This window comes from Neodiprion pinetum, chromosome 2 (assembly GCF_021155775.2).
Source record: "Neodiprion pinetum isolate iyNeoPine1 chromosome 2, iyNeoPine1.2, whole genome shotgun sequence".
Taxonomy (NCBI): Eukaryota; Metazoa; Arthropoda; class Insecta; order Hymenoptera; family Diprionidae; genus Neodiprion; species Neodiprion pinetum.
In genome coordinates, this window is record NC_060233.1 from 10,991,141 (window position 1) to 11,008,487 (window position 17,347).

Below are 17,347 nucleotides of genomic sequence, written 5' to 3' on the forward strand. Positions count from 1 at the left end.
TTGCGCCTTGCGTAAAGTCTAACTGCGTATGAGGTGGTTCTCATATATTTAGATGCCGAGTAGATTTACTAGAGCGTCAAGAATAACATCACTCGTTGAACCTATTTTCGTGTGCAAAACGAGATCGAACCGAATCTCTGAAATCACGTTTTAAAATATTTATTCACACTCCGATGATGAACGAGGCGGGTTGAAGGTTTTTTCACCAAACTTTGCACTTCGTTGTGAAATCGAACCAATTCGCCAGTATGAATAAAAATTTAACGGTTCGGAAGAAAAGCGTTAAAAAAATTGTTCAGTAACGTTTCCGCCTCGGTTAAAGAAATTCTTTTCAACAAATTCGAGCAACGATCTTAAAAAAAAAAAAACAAAAAGAAAAAAGGTGTTATAATCAGAACGTTCAAACTGACAAAAACGACTTTAGTTTTTCACATATGTTTTCAATGTTCTCGGGTTTATAATCTGAGTGTGCTCGAATTCAATTTTGATATTTCTTCATTTGCGATCATTGTATCGTTGCCGAAAACAACGTTGCTCAAGATATTCGAAAGAGTTCGTTGTACCCAATTTTCCATTCAAATTTTACAAACCAAAGAATTCGTTCCCAACTCATCAGCCGTTTTAAGCAAGGAGGTATACCTGATTCAGAGATAAAATCTAGGCGAATAAGCCACGGTCATCAGCGTGAATGTACCGTTTCATTGTCAAATTGTAACGTTTGTCTCTGACGTTGTTCATTGAACCACGACTTGAAAATATACTTTTCGCGCAGATATTATCTATACGGGTAAGAGAGTCTTCCGCGACTCATGCGAAGACAATTCGATGGCGACGGATTCAATTCCACATCGAATCGAACCTGCGCATCTGATTGATCGACCAGCTGCTATCGGGTTCAAGTTATACGTGATTTCACTGCTCTTCCGATAAATTTACGATAGATAGTGTGTTTTTTTTTTTTTTTTTTTAACTTTGTGAATGACAAGGTGCTCGCTAACAGTTGTTGAAATTCACGGATGGGCAATGTTGAACTTTTTACAAGTATGAACGAATAGTCACGAGGCGAATATACCGGGACAATCTCTTGAAACTTGAAAATCAACCGCGCATGCGCGAGTTTTATCGGCTAGCCATCCCGAGTTTCAGCTGTCAAGCTGTTTCTGCCGGCGATGTAGTTGATCCGAATTTTCGAGGTTAGAATCTCAGATAATTGAGGCAGTGACTCGGAAAGGTTTGAGAAGCATTTGTTGTTGGGCCGGAAAGTTGATTCTTCAAAGAACGGTCGGAATTTAACGCTCATGCTCTTTGAAAATTCAAAAGTATACACATTTTGCGTACGTTGGCCAGCCTGAATCGAAAACAAAAATATCGCTGCGGCAAGATTTCGCCGACCAATGAGACTCGATTATTTGACGCATGCGCGGTTGATTTTCAAGTTTCAAGAGATTGTCCCGGTATAGTTGTATCGCTGTAATTTTGCTTGTTAGTTATAGTCGACATAATTCGTCTGCATAATCATGCTCCGTTAAGTTAGCAGCGGTAATTCAGAACCGCAATCTTACGTGTTTAGTATCAACAGGAAACGTCGCGCGGTTTTGTTTTAAGTCCGAGTTCATCTTGGGTGATTTACTTACATCTTAGTTTCCTTAAGGATACATTTTTTATTATACGTACGATTGCAAAGAAAAATGTGGTAATTCTTTCCTGCTCAAGGCTGCTGCAAAATGTAAGGGAAAATAATTTCATCACTTCGTAAATTGTTCGCAAGATAACGTATTAACTATTATTATAATACCATTTATCATCCATCTGAAATTTCCGGTAGCAAATCTCGTGTCCATGTTTATTTATTTTTTTCAATTCTTGGCACATTTTTGCATAATTGGATATTGCAATATTATTAATAATTCGGTAATGGAATTTTAAAAGCGTGTAATATTGCAATGAAAACACCGTCGAATAGAGAACTTTGACGCAGGTAATACAAAAATTTATTTCTAACGTGTAAACACTTGGCGTAGTTGTTAGGTGTGAGATGTGATTTATTATATTGTACACGCATTAAAACTATATGCATCATTACAGTCCAGATTTCTATTTTTAAAACAATGTTGTAAACAAGATTTTACGAAATGATTAATTGAACGGGCACGTTTTTTGAACTTTCATTGCAACAACCAACAACAAGAAACCACTCTTCTTGTATCAATATTGTAGATCTCGACTGGATTTATCGACTTTACCGTACATCGCAATCAAACATGGCGTAAGAAATATTTTCTTGGTTAAAATCTAAAAAATATCGTTTGATTGAACAATAAAGTGGTCAGAAAAACAATTTATGCTATCAAGCGGATTCGCGTTAGTTATAGAAATTGAACGAAAAAAAAAAAAAATCAAATCAAATTAAATTAAATTTGTTATAATTTGTACAGATCCGATTAGCTGATTTTTTTTTACCAACAATTAGTCAATTAGTTGAATTTGAAATCTGTTGTAATTGTTGTTTCCTCTCTTTCTCGCTAATAGTTGAGAATTGTGCACTCAACGATATTAAAAATAAAAAATAATTCACTAAATTTATCAAACATCGCTAAAGAAACGTCCTCAATCCACGATCCAACGAAACGTGGTTCGTAGTTAGCTAACTCAAATTGTTATTCTGACAATATTTTCGTTCGGTAAAATGACATTTCTAAGGATTGAAAGACGAGCAAAAAGAAATACGATTTTTGGTTTTCAATGGAAAAAGACGTGTCGCAGTGATCGAAATATAAAATTCCTGCATACACGGACCGAGAGTGATAATATTGCGAATTGAAAATGCAAACGCGCAGCGTGCCAAAGTGCATATTTTCCCTGTATCCGTTGTTCGACCAACAGGTAGGCGGTCGCTAATGCGAATCGCGTTCTCTCATTGTCAGTATTCGCGTTCGCTTGAACCTTTCACCCGGTCTTTGGTCTCGGTTAGCGGCCAGGACATCGGGTGCAAAGACCGTCGTCTGATCCATGCTGATATAAGTCGCATGAGAGTCTAATAGCCATCCGTGATTCAACGTCACGTACCTAAACCATTACGGGCGGGGTTAACCCTGGTGAAAATTATCTTGAAAAACTTTCCAGCGTATTCGCCAATTCTCTAGGAATGTGAAATTTTCCAAAATATCCTTACAAGTCTTTCTTGATAAACCTCTGTACTCAATTGTTTGTTATAATTTGAAAATTGCTTTCCAATAGATTTATGAAAGAAGCATTGATATTATTTTGAAAATTTTCAGTATTCGTAACTCCGCTTTCGTTAAAAACGTTCTTTTACCGGATTTGTTTCAGATCTTTTTCACCTGAATTTCAGAACAACTATTTTCAACCGTTGGCTAAAAAAAAAAAAAAAAACATTTATGGACACGCTGACTAAACTCTTACATATAGAGGTTAGGTTAGGTTAGGTTAGGTTAGGTCAGACATTATCAATCTTCGTTCAAATATTCTCAACTGTTAGGCAATATCGTTTTATCCGAGTGAATAGAATTTTCGCTTTTGTTGAACGAAATTTGGATGCGGGCTAAGTCGCGGTGTTATAAAATATGCGGAAACGCCGGAACTCTTTAATTTTTAAACAAGACTGCTCCAATATGCATCAACGTGTAATATTATACAAAAGCTAATTAGCGCCGCTAACAATACGAATTTTAATCTAAGATGAAAGAAAGAAGAACAAACATGGAAAAAAAAAAAGAAAAGAAGAGAAAAGAAACACCGCGGTTGAAGGATACCATACGAAAATATAAAATTAAAATTAGTACGCGTTATTTCGATTCGGTTGAAACTTACTGTCCGGGCGTAATTTGACCGTTTACAGCGGTTTTGCGCAACGCGATGCCCGGTGTAATTACACCTTACACACACACACACACACACACACACACACACACACACACACACACACGAAGAAACAGGGAGAGATTCTTAAAAACCGAAATTGCGCCAACCTGACGTAACCCAGATTTAAACGTCATGAGGTGTTCTGGACAATGGCGGCGTGCATGGAGCATAATTTACGGAATGTAAATTACACACACAGAGGGATCTTGGAGGAGCTGTGGTTCGAAAAAAGCTATAACGCACGATGAACGTAGTTAATTGCCGCATCCTATACATCGCCATTGTTAGTTGAAAAATAAAGATTCGATATTCTGATGGAAATGTTACGTTATTACGAAGCCGTATATCTCAAATTGTAAGAAATTAATGAAAGTTTCTGTAAGTAATTTTTCTCCGAACGGGTAGAAAGGAACCTTGGAAAAATTCAACACCATATTACAGAACAACATTGCACGCGCTGTGAATGCTTTCAAGTGTTCAAAGTGTTTAAAAAAAAATCAAAAAAAAAAAATTAAACCGTAACGACTCCGTTATTGGCCTGACCTCGGAATGTGCGCAAAGTTTTTTTCATTCGCAATTGCATCTGGCAACTGATTGTCCCCGGAATCGAAATACCGATTCAAATAATATTACAATTGTAACGTATAACAGAATGCCTTTCTGAGCTAGTAAATGCAACGTGAATCACAGAAGCTGGAATGCGTAATTACTGATCTCATCGTATCCCGTGTCATGAAACGCATTTCCACGAGAATCCGCAATAGCGTGATATAAAAGATCACCGCAAGCTCGAGGACTTCTTATCGCAAAGTGGCACAATTCACCGGAAACAGAACTTTCCTGCGGTTAATACGGCTCGCCATGAAAAAAGAATGATAATTAAACGGCAATCTTAGTCGCTTCATTTTATATTAATATAACCGTGTGTATAAAAACTCTAAATGCAACGACAATATGCGTGTGCAAAAGTTGTAAGCAAGAGCCTCGAAATTGTCAACGACACAAATTTCTCTGCTTTTCTTTCGGTTAAATTCAAGTCGATGAACTCACAGGAATGATTGGACGATGTCAATGAATTTGAATTTTACTCGTTGAACCTCGGTTCTGTAGTAAACAGCTTTGTTGAACGTATTTTCAATTGTTTTTTTTTTTTTTTAATTAGAATACCAAAAAAATAAAGAAGTAAAAAAATACGAACAAAACAATTTTCAACGTCTCAATAAGGCGCTTCTAGTAATTTTTCTTTCAAACGGAAAATATTTCAAATGTGAGCACGGCTTTGACAACATGGCGACGGTATCGGAGGTCCGCTGATCGTTTCGAAAGCATTTAACGACTACCAAGTCATAAAGAACGTTGTGCAAGCTGTCGGACTCTCGTTTCGTGACACTAATTCGACGTGAAGTAAAATTTGCTATGAAAAAGAACTTTTACAATTAAATACGATCATCGGTCGGTGTCGATTACCGCCAGATGGCGTTTTCCGAAGCTTTTAAAAGAGGGTTTCCAGTACTCGTAACAAAATTCAAATCAACAAGCACGCTGACGTAAGTGTGAAGTCATTATCGTTATTTTACTCATGTTCAACGATTCTCCATGTTAGTCGTATGATTCGACACAATCCTGAGCTGAATCACAAACCGTACGTATACCGGGGCAAGTAGTATAAATTTAAACACATGGGAAGATAAACGGTAAGAATAACAGCGAAAGGTTTTCAAATGACAACAAATCATATTATACGTGACTACGGCTGAGTTGGAGTGCAAATGTCTAGGCATAAAAGGAGAGCAGATAGCGGACTGTGTTGCAAAATCGACTGGCTACTATTAGTCACGTTTCTGCATACAACAGCGTGCGTCGTGGAGGTCCTCAAGCGGCATTGTACGCACGGAGTTTAAAAAGAGAACAGAAGCCGAATGGAATGTTTATCCGATAAACTCTTAAAACGTTCGTCGAGTTACACATTTTCAGCGAATGATTTCTGGAGCCGTGATCGATTAGTTTGAGGTTAGGTTCACCTTGTTAGTTTTACGGATCAAATCCATCAGCGACATTAAATAACGATTAATAACGAATATTCTACGTTTCAGTGAATTTTTACATATCACAGTAAACGCAATTAACTGTAATGAAAAGCTGTTAGTCTGGAAACTTTCAACGTGATTGACCAAAGCATCCAAGAAACTTTTCTCGATTCTACGCAGACTGAGAAACTTTTAAATTTCCCGCCAGATTATGAAAGAGAGGTTAGAACATCCAGATTCAAAAATTCAGCAAACTCAAATTTTAAAAAGTCTTAAAGACGCCCGATTCGGTGAACATTTAGGTCAAGATGTTGAATTATTCTGTCTATTGAAATCTTTATTGTTTCTGAGGTTTTCAAACAATGTTTTGACACGAATATTACAAGAAAAAACGTTTAATCCCACACCAATGAGGTTAGCAAATAATTTGTTTAGAGCCCAGAATGTTTGATTCGCCATCAATGTCAGAATAAGTTTAGGGTTATTATTAAATTGATTTAGCAACAAAGTTCTCTGGCATTTCAAGATGTTTTTAAATGGATCGGTAAGAGTTTAGATCCGTTCAGGTTGTTTTTTCTTAATGTTTATTATTACTATATAAACATTATTGTGAGACAAATAAAACAAATTTCAAGACTACGATACAGTTGCATCGTGATAATTTCTCGTCAGGAAATATATTTCCCTTGTGAAGAACGTTCAGCGAAATGAGCGGAAGTCCGACTTAACGATATTAGATAAAACGTTTATCTGAAGCTACTCACCTAGTCACGATGTGAATCGTTTAACATAAACATTGAACGATGAATAATAATTACAGCCAAATCGTGCGCAGAAGGATATTATGCAATTCCATGCCATTTCACTTGAGACAATGAAACCCGTAGCGCTTTTCTAATTAATTATACACTCTTTTCCGAATAATTATAATATATACGAGTGACTATAGCATCTTAGAAAATATGCAATTTAGTCGTGAACGCATCAATTCAACGAAAATATCAACGTATGGGATTCGGTGAATTGTGCTTACATATTATGTATAGGAAATTCCGTGCAAAGTTACCGAGTTTGACTTCACAATTTTAAATCTAACACTTTTGAAAGAATCCTACATTCGTGCAAATGCAACATTTGACTTCTGAAATATTAATACTTGTTTTGAATTCTTTTTCAAGTCCTCTAGAGATTTTTGAATACTGTATTTCTTATTACGATGATTTTGAAACTGGAACCGTGATGAAACTATTTTTTTATTATTCATAACAATTCGAAATTTCGTACGTTTCAAATGTTTCTAAATAATTCTCGACAATTTGATTTAATAACTTGAGATCATTTTAAAAGGTGGGGAAGAATTGTTATTTTGTTATTACAGAATTTTGAAACGAAGAAAGGTGAAGGACAGAAAAATTAAAAATTCAAAAACATCTTGGGTAATAATTATTTTGGTTTTATATACCATTTTTTTTTTTTGTACAATTGAACTTTTCTACTTTTCGACTTTGTCCAATTTGATACTGATGAATTACTTGAAAAATCCTAACGATCTTATAACTATCCATGATTATCGGTATCGTCACGTTTCGAAACTTTCACGTTTTTGTACCTCGATTTTGTACTTTTTAATATTCTACAACTAAAAATTCGTCAGCCTGGTCAGTCAACTTTTTCATCTGCAGCGCAGGTCAAGAACTTTACATCCATTCTAAGGTCAGGCGAATAACGGAGTCATTGAAGTTTAATTTTTTGAAACACTTTGAAAACGTCAAAGCGTTCAAATCCCATGCAAAGTTGTAAAATCGGGGATTAAATTTTACCGAGGTTCCATCAGCGATGTTCATAAGTGGCGGAATGCAAAGAGACAGAGGTGCTGAGAACACAGAGGAAGAAGAGAGAGCGAGAGAGAGAGAGAGAGAGAGAGAGAGAGAGAGAGCGAGAGAAGAAACAGGTTGTATGTTTTTTAGCACACCCAAGATAGAAATAAGGTTGCTGTATATTCTCTAAGCGCACGCCCGACTCTCAATCTCTCCGTCAATATTGACATGCAAAACACACATCTATGCACGATTATTTACCAAGCAGTAACTCGACTCTGCAAAGTTGGACAATTTTTGTTTTTTTTTTTACCTCAATTGGCGGAATTTTCTCAAAGTCTTGCCATTTTGCAGCTGCACCAGTTTACTAACGAACGTAACTTTCTGTGAATTATTTCAGATTTTTCAATCATCAAGCTGTTCCGAAATTTGCACTTTTTTTTCAATAGGTTTACATGGCTTGAAAAAAAATATTGGCTGCAACAGAAATGTATCGGTAGAAATAAAGTTGCAGTTTTTTTTATTTTTTTTTATTAAATTTCTAACGTTTTTCTTACGATATTTTCATCGATTTTTTAAAGTTTATTTGTTCGACGAACGCCGAGAGAAATATTTTCTCTTTTCAAAAGCAGTAACGGATTTACAATATTTTTGAGTGCATGTTTAGATTCGATAATTAAAATCACCAGGCCAATGACATCGATTTCGGTTTCGCAGTGAGTGAAGTGAAAATTGAATGATCAAATGTTTAAAATATGGAACAATTGAAAGTCCAAGTGTCGCAATAAAATTTCATTTCCTACAAAATGATTCGATCGTTCTTACATTATTATGCTAAATATCCAGTTGATGGCAGTGAAATTTTGAATCCGGATCATTTTTGAGAAAAATAAAAATTCGCCAAGTATTCTGACGAAATATGAAATTTAAAAGGACGACAAAAATATGACAAGTATTTTGACGAAAATATAATCAAGTATTTTTGGTTCTGCACAAATTTGCGCTTGTCAAGACGAGCAAGCTTGAAAACTAAAAAAATGCTTAAAATGCTTTTTTCGATTCTTCTCCTTTGTAGAAAACTTGAAAAAATACGAAACAGAGTTTCTTCGATTTCAGCCGATCGGTTCTTCATAAAAATTACACCTGATTAAAATTGGTAACGTTAATATAACTGAATATTAACACAAAAACCATCGTTTTGAAAATTTAAAATGACTTTGAAGGAGTTCAATTTCTAGAATCTGATTACAAATTGCTTTTTAAAAATAGATCAATCAATTTGAGACGATTCTACAATTGCGAAATTATTATTTTCCTAAAAATGAATCTTTTCTTCAACGTTACGAAATTCACTCTCTTAAAATTAGGCGATTTCGATTTCGAGACGAGTCTAAATCAACTCGTTGACTCTTTCCCAGGTGAGAGCGAGTTCGGTTTTCTTCATAATTCGAGGAGGTCGACCGCATGCGGTCGCTGCAGCCCGGTTCGAAGGTCATTCAGCAAAAGTGCAGAACGCGGCGATCCGCACTCCCAACAACACTCGACGGAGTTTCAATCCTTTGTTAAACTGAGCGGAGAATGTCTGATATTTGCTGTCTGGCTGATTACATTTATTTGTTTAACCTGAACGTGCGAAAATTTTTTGGTCAGATTATATTTTGTATTAGTTGCAAAAAAGTATCGACAATAGCGCAAAATGTTTAGGCGTGCCTCGTTTTTCGTAATCCCAACAATATTAAAACAGTTTTTTCAACGATACGTGTTTTACTGAATTTTTCTAGTTACTGTAAAAAATGAATTTTTTCTCGGTGCGTATCGATACAATAGTTTCTTAAAAGACTGTGTCGGCATTTCGCTACAAAAAAAAAAAGAACTCATTTCTGTTCAAAGTTGAATTTTGCATGTTGAAAATCACCTGACATCGATTTTGGATAAAACGAGGATATTTTGAAACGAGGCATTAGTTTATTTCACGCAAACTGTATTGATTTTTCTCCATAATTTGTTATTTCGGCCAATTGAAGAGCTTAATAAAAATTAAAGTTCAGGCGATTTGTATATAATTCAATAAATTACTTAAAAAACTAGCTACAATTAATCGAAATTTCGTATATGCAACCGTTTAATAATTAAAAAAATAAATAAATAAATAATCTCTTTACTACAACATCTCAGAAATTTTGGATGACGTGTTTTTTTTTTTTTTTGTTATTCCTTCTTAAGATTTGAGCGAATATTATTTCGACATTAATTGACTTGATGACTCAGAGCTGTTGTTGTTTGCTAATTATATCGTAATTCTGTGTAGTTTTAAGATTATTATGTTTACCGGACTTTTCCAACCGGTAAATCAATGCAATACATTTGAGTACGGTAAAAGTGAAGCCCGCGGGTGATTCAATTTGAAATCATTGAATAATTTCCGGACATGCGGAAATTTGATTTACCGTTAAATCGCGGGAGCATCGAACGTTGAAGAATCTTAACATCTCCATGTTTTACACAGCTGCACATCGTCTGTATAATACATATTAATACATATTAATGTATATACATCGTCTGCTAAAATTTAATACGCATGCGCTACAATTCGAAAGCAGTTGTTTTTCAGGGCGACCAACCTTCACAAATTTTGACGACAGTTCGCCGCGATGTATATAACCTCAAAAATTGGCACATCCTTGTAGGGATCTAAGCAAAATGGAAAGAAGAAGAAAAAGAACCTCTAAAATTTTGACACTTCTGAATGAAAAGGGTGGCCTCTAGTTTTCGAAAAAAATTTCATGACACTTTCAGGCCCTGAAACCTAGTTTTGACATTTTCCCAGTTCTAGTAAGGTATCAAAACCTAAATTGTTCAGTATAATTATAACTATATTCGGTTCAAATTCAATTCGAATTGAAGAAAAATATAATTTACATAAGAGTTGATTTTAGCTAATTTGTTTTCTAGATGAAAAAGAGTAAACTTGTCATTTCGATCAATGATTTCTAATTTCCAAGATAGAAAACTGATATTTTCAATTGTTTCCATGATGAAATTGAAAACCCCCCGAAAATTCCAGGTTTTTCCATGACCCCTTTTAAATACCATGAGATTTTCACACTGAGAAAAATTTCATTTGTTACAGTAACTAGAAGAATTCAGTAAGACTGGTATCGTTAAAAAAACTGTTTGAATATCGTTGGGATTAGGAAAAACGAAGTACGCCTAAACATTTTGCGCTATCGTCGATCCTTTTTTGGTAATTGCAACGCAAAATCAGTTTCTGAGGTTTACTCTACTTTTTTAGTTACATAAGGCTTTAACTTCAATTCATTGTTGAACGAGCGTTAAATTTTCGCAACACTTCCAAGAAAATATAGCAACAGCGATCGTAATGAGAAAGAATAGTAACGGATAATAGACTTTCCGGTAACAGCTAGAGAAATAATTTTCATTTCGTACCTCGAACTATATTTTTCGATTGTGGTAAAAAAATGAAAATAATTAAGAACCGAGCGGTAACCGGAAGTAAAAATTTCTCTCGGTGCAGGTTTTTCAGGTTTGTGGCTACCCTGATTAAGCACAACTGCCAAAACCTTTAAGGTTACGTTTATGAGGTTTGGCCGCCCTGGCAAACAGTTTCTCTCGGGTTGTAACGCGTGCGCATTAAATTCAACAGCAGACGACGTAACGTGCAGTCGTTAAGAATTCACTCTGTGCATCATGCGCGTAAAACACACGCATACGCATATCTCTCTCAGGAATATTATCCGGAAATATGAAATATCGACGCGAGATTTATCGTCAGCATATCCATGTGCGTACAGCACGCATTACCGCACATTATAGGCTGTACGTATAGATTGGCTAGACACGCCATCGAGCCACTATTACTTTATACCGGACTTGATGCTTTTTCTCGGTCACCGAGTTCCTCGGGATAGCTGTTTAATGAGACGTAACGCGGGAAGGAAAAAAAACAGGGGGAGACGTAAAATAAATCGAGGTGGAATCCGAAAAGAAAAACGAAACGAGTCGGGAGAAAAATGCGGAAAACAAAAAAAAAAAAAAAAAAAAAGAGAGAAAAAAAACGAGAAAAAAAAGCAACGAAAAACAAAAGTTGACAACAAATACACGCAACACGATGCAAATTACGATCATCGGATCTGTGCGGTTTTTCTTAGAGCGGAGAATTTGAACCGCCCGCCACTCTGTAACGTAATACAGTTACAATACCGTGTAACTATATTACAAACTCTTCTCAATCAATTACCTCACCGAGTCTTTGCGATATCACGCTTGTTATACGTGACGTAGATGATTCGCTACTTTTCCTGCGGTAACACGACTGAAAACCGTCAGCTACGTAGTACCAGCAGTTGTTGTACATTGCGAAACTATTTCGGTGAAGAAAAAAATTACCCTTCTCTCATATTTTCTTTTCAGAGATTTAAATGAAATATGGATACCGTGTTTTCGGGAAGTTTTTTTTAAAAAAATTCCGTTCGATTTCTAGCAGAGTTTGAATCACTTCGATAATGTTTAGATGAGCTTCGAGAAATATTTTTACAGCTGTTCGCAAGACTTTCGATGTAGGAGTTCCCCTCTTGAAAATTCGATCCTACATATTTTTATCTCTCTCACAGGGTCGATGAACTGGTCAGAAATTTCGCACCACGTTAGAAGACACTTAATTTTCAACTTACATGTCCTGAAGTATGAATAGTACGAATAACTCTTTCTGCTGTCGTAATAAATTTCGCAACTGATCTTGTACTTCTCCACAGATTTCTTGTATACATTACGAGAGTAAATATTGTTTGCGGTCAGTAATTAGAAAAAAAGGATTCAAAAAAATACAACACGATTTGCGGAGAACATTTCTCCTCGACAAGGTAATTAATCAACACCATTTTTCCGCTTGTTTCGATGATCTCAGGAAACATGAACTCGAGATGTAATTTTGGTATAATCGTATTTGCAATTGAAATTCTTCAACGTTAGGTTTCAAGCGTTCCAACTCGTTGAAAAAAAAGAAATGATAACTGGTCAATCGAATCAACTAATCTGGCAATTAATCTGACTCGTTCGAAACGTCTGCAGAGTTATTTTTGTAAGCGTTGTTATCGAAATTGATACAGATTATTATTTTACTCGTGTGTAGATTTTAATCATAATTTAATCTTGTGTAACAAGAACTGAAAAATAGAAAAATTGACAGTATTAAAGATATCCAAAATCTGGACGTAAATTTCCAAATCGCGTTATGAGAAAGAAAGAAAGATTCTGTAAATTGAAACAAGTCAAAAACAAGTCGATCCCTGTGAACTTAAAACGGTTGAGAAGAATAAGCCTGAAGTTAGCAACGTTAAAGAATTACTATTTTGCAATTTTGTAGTTACTTTGAAGTGGGCGTGTTTTGAATAGATACGAATTTGCCTTATTATAATTTACTGCATTCCAAAGATTCCTAAAACTACGAAATAACGGCTCTCCCGAAACGTGAATCGTTAGAATAACGTTACCAACTTCATTCTCATTCGGAAGAATGAACTGAAATGAGAAATTGAACACAATAATTAACGTAACGCGCATCTCTCGAGATACGTGGAAAGTCGAGAGTAAGTGTTAAGTAGGTGTCTGAATGAGATTGATTCGTAATCTCCGCTTGGTATGATAAAGCGTGATGCCTGAAATCGATCGACCAAAGCCCTGCAGCAGCAGCCGTTGTCTGGGTAACGAAGATGCCGACCGGCCGAATTGGCACGTGGTAATCGCAGGTAATCCGTTTGCCAAGCCGTATTGTCAAGTTATCATAACGCTTGCGTCAAAATAAATTTTACCATTTTCTAACGAAATTACCCAAGATTTGAAGAAATAAAAAACCAACCGAACGTAATTTTGTGTTAAAATTACGTGAAAAGTACTCGGATTTCCGCTCAGAGTTTCTGACAAAAATTTGAGAAATAAAGTAAAAACTTTACCCGACGTATCTATTATCATTTTTTTCCTACCGGTGTGCGAAATCTCAAAAATACATGTGGATATTTTCAGTATTTAGCGTCAGAATTTTCGAACGAGCAATTATACTGGAAAACATCTATGCGTGAAATTCTATTCGCGAAATCCGTCTAACGAATTTTTGAAAGCATTTGAAATACGTGAAAGTAACATATCCGCGCGAATTACATCGTTAAGATAATTATCAGAGTTTATGACACATCTTGTTTTATCTACGATTATTTCTGCAGATTAGATTCTGGCTACTTTCACGTAATTCAGACTATACGCGTACAGAGAATCGAATTATCCGGAAATTTAACGAAAAATTTTAAAACACAATCACAAAATTGGCGCACAATTTATTGAGAGCGAAAATTTACGGAAAATTTAAAGGTTTTTTCGAAATGCCTTTTTTCTTGTATCCGAAATATCTAAAACATTTTTATAAAAATTCGCGTATGAATGTCAATCTCCATTTTTCAACATTATAACGAGATTCTAAAAACGTTGCCGATGAAAATGACATTTTTTTTTTTTTGCAAAATCTCGATGTAGAATTTTCAAGAGGCTAAAGTTAATAACATTAAAGTACAGAAGCATCAGGGGTAAATTCATTATTCTGCAATTTTAGAACGACTCTCAAGGAGTTGTCTTTACAAAACATGAGCACATTTTGTTTGTTAATGTTTACTAAATCTTAGACAATCTGAAAGTTGGGAAGTGACGACTTTCCTGAGGATGTATTTATTATAACCTTACAATAACGATGCATGTTTAGAAAAAATCGTGTTACTTCGAACATTTAAGATTATCTGAACATTAGTAGACCACGATAAACAAAACATACTCATGTATATTTCGAAAAGTTAACACTTTGAAAGTCGTTCAGAAATTGCACAACAACGATTTCTATACGTTAACGTTACTAACTTCAGCCTCGTCGATTTTTCCAAAACATTCATCGTTACAGTAACGTTGCCAACTTCAGCCTCATACGAATTTCTTAAAACCTTTAACATCGCGTGAAGTTGCCAACATAGCGGGAACAAAATCGTGGCGAAAATTATCCCAATCTTCGATCGACCTTTCAGAACACATCAGACATTGGTTCTGAAGTTGCACAATAATGATTTCTATACGCTAACGTTACTAACTTCAGCCTCGTCGATTTTTCCAAAACATTCATCGTTACAGTAACGTTGCCAACTTCAGCCTCATAGGAATTTCTTAAAACCTTTAACATCGCGTGAAGTTGCCAACATAGCGGAAACAAAATCGTGGCGAAAATTATCCAAATTTTCGATCGACCTTTCAGAACACATCAGACATTGGTTCTGAAGTTGCACAATAATGATTTCTATACGCTAACGTTACTAACTTCAGCCTCGTCGATTTTTCCAAAACATTCATCGTTACAGTAACGTTGCCAACTTCAGCCTCATAGGAATTTCTTAAAACCTTTAACATCGCGTGAAGTTGCCAACATAGCGGAAACAAAATCGTGGCGAAAATTATCCAAATTTTCGATCGACCTTTCAGAACACATCAGACATTGGTTCTGAAGTTGCACAATAATGATTTCTATACGCTAACGTTACTAACTTCAGCCTCGTCGATTTTTCCAAAACATTCATCGTTACAGTAACGTTGCCAACTTCAGCCTCATAGGAATTTCTTAAAACCTTTAACATCGCGTGAAGTTGCCAACATAGCGGAAACAAAATCGTGGCGAAAATTATCCAAATTTTCGATCGACCTTTCAGAACACATCAGACATTGGTTCTGAAGTTGCACAATAATGATTTCTATACGCTAACGTTACTAACTTCAGCCTCGTCGATTTTTCCAAAACATTCATCGTTACAGTAACGTTGCCAACTTCAGCCTCATACGAATTTCTTAAAACCTTTAACATCGCGTGAAGTTGCCAACATAGCGAGAACAAAATCGTGGCGAAAATTATCCCAATCTTCGATCGACCTTTCAGAACACATCAGACGCTGCTTCTGAAATACAACGAGGAATATATTTCCAGCATGTAGGATCGGCGAGGCGTGTGGCCCTTGAGTCTTTCTCTCCCTGGCGCTGCGTGCATGAGGCACACGAAGAGAGATGAATCCACTCGATAGGGCTGGGCGGCTGCACCCCGGCCAGACAGTCGTCTGTTTTCAGGACGGTTAGTACGGTGAACTTGAATTTCGCTCATCGGAGTTCGAGGAGTGCGGGTGGGGTTCCTTAGCCGGGCTGGTGCCTTGTTCTCAAAATTTTCCTCACTTATCGGATCGAAACGGTAACGCAAATGACGTAGCTCATTGATTTTCGGCTCAATTTTTCTTGCGATATCCCGGATGGAGTAAAATTTTTTATCTTTAAAAAAAAAAAAAAAAAACTTCCGAGTTTTTCTTGCCTTTTGGACTTTGTTCCCAACGAAATTGAATTAGAAGTTAAAATCTGCCAAGTTTTTAGACGGTTAAACTTTCTTTTTTTTTTTGGTTATTTCATACTCTTTGAGACGTTTAGCTTGTGTCACTAATTTGAGACGATTTCAGTTATGGTGTTTTTCTGCATATTTTCCGACGGTGTGAAGTGGCGATAAACTGGGATGGATTCGTTAGGGAAATTGAAAATCTTTATAAGAAAAAGGGGAAATTAATCACGCTAAGATGAAAGTGAGAAAATCTGAACATATCTATGAAAGTATGTTGTCGAGAAAACTAAGGTTGAGAAAAGTTTTCAGAAATTTTAACAATTTTCTGATAATTTATGAAACATGCAAGTAATGAAACATTTGATAATATCCGGTACGATTTGTCACACTATTCTATGGAGTGATAAAGAATTGTCAATAGGATAATAACGTAGTTGCTGAAATCTGATATGTACAACAAAACATACAAAGGGTGAATAGTTTCAAGTCGCAGCTATGCAAGAATATTTTATGGTAAACGAATAAAAAAAGTTCCATCTTTTTTGGAAAACTGTTTTGATATTCTAAAAGTAATGATCATGATAGAGTTTCCGTCGTTGAAACAGCTATAAATTAATCCTGGGGTGATGTTACCTCTGCTGTCTATTCCAAAAACATTGAGGACCAGACTTGTGTCATCGTTTTACTGTGACAACTTGCAGAAATGCGGAACAACCTGATCTAGTCTTTTGATTTCACCGGTCTTTGTGCAGATGATCGGCTCCCATTTCGCGGTTTCGAAGCTCTCCTGACGCATTATTGGACGTTTTTTTAGGCTGCAGGGATGATCGAGTTAAATTCGCCATTCGCCACGATTTTTTAAATCGAAACAAACAAACTCTCGCCACATTGGAGAACAGTTGACAATTTCGGACCGCTGATGGATCGATTGCAAAAAACAGACAGCGATATGAGGTTTTGACAGGTGCGAGGTACGAGTGAAAAAAAACCGTACGTTACATTTGTAAAGTATCGTTAAACGGCAGAAGTCCGTCTACAATCATCGAACGGGTGCGTTCGAAATTTTTTAAATCCTGGCCAATAACGATCAATCGAGAGTGGTGGAAAAAAAATGAAGATCGCGGAATTTGAAATCGATCAAGTCGAACACCGGCAAATACAACGCTGCTGCGTGTACAAACTTGGCGTGTGTTGACGTTGCTTTC

At 36.0% G+C, this 17,347-nt stretch overlaps 1 protein-coding gene across 18 annotated transcripts in view; it reads right to left on the minus strand.

Annotated features, from left to right (window-relative positions):
* The window catches only part of LOC124210972 (microtubule-associated protein futsch), a 122,633-nt gene that overhangs the window by 104,718 nt on the left and 568 nt on the right, over positions 1–17,347 (minus strand). The gene's annotated exons all lie outside the window — the stretch shown is intronic.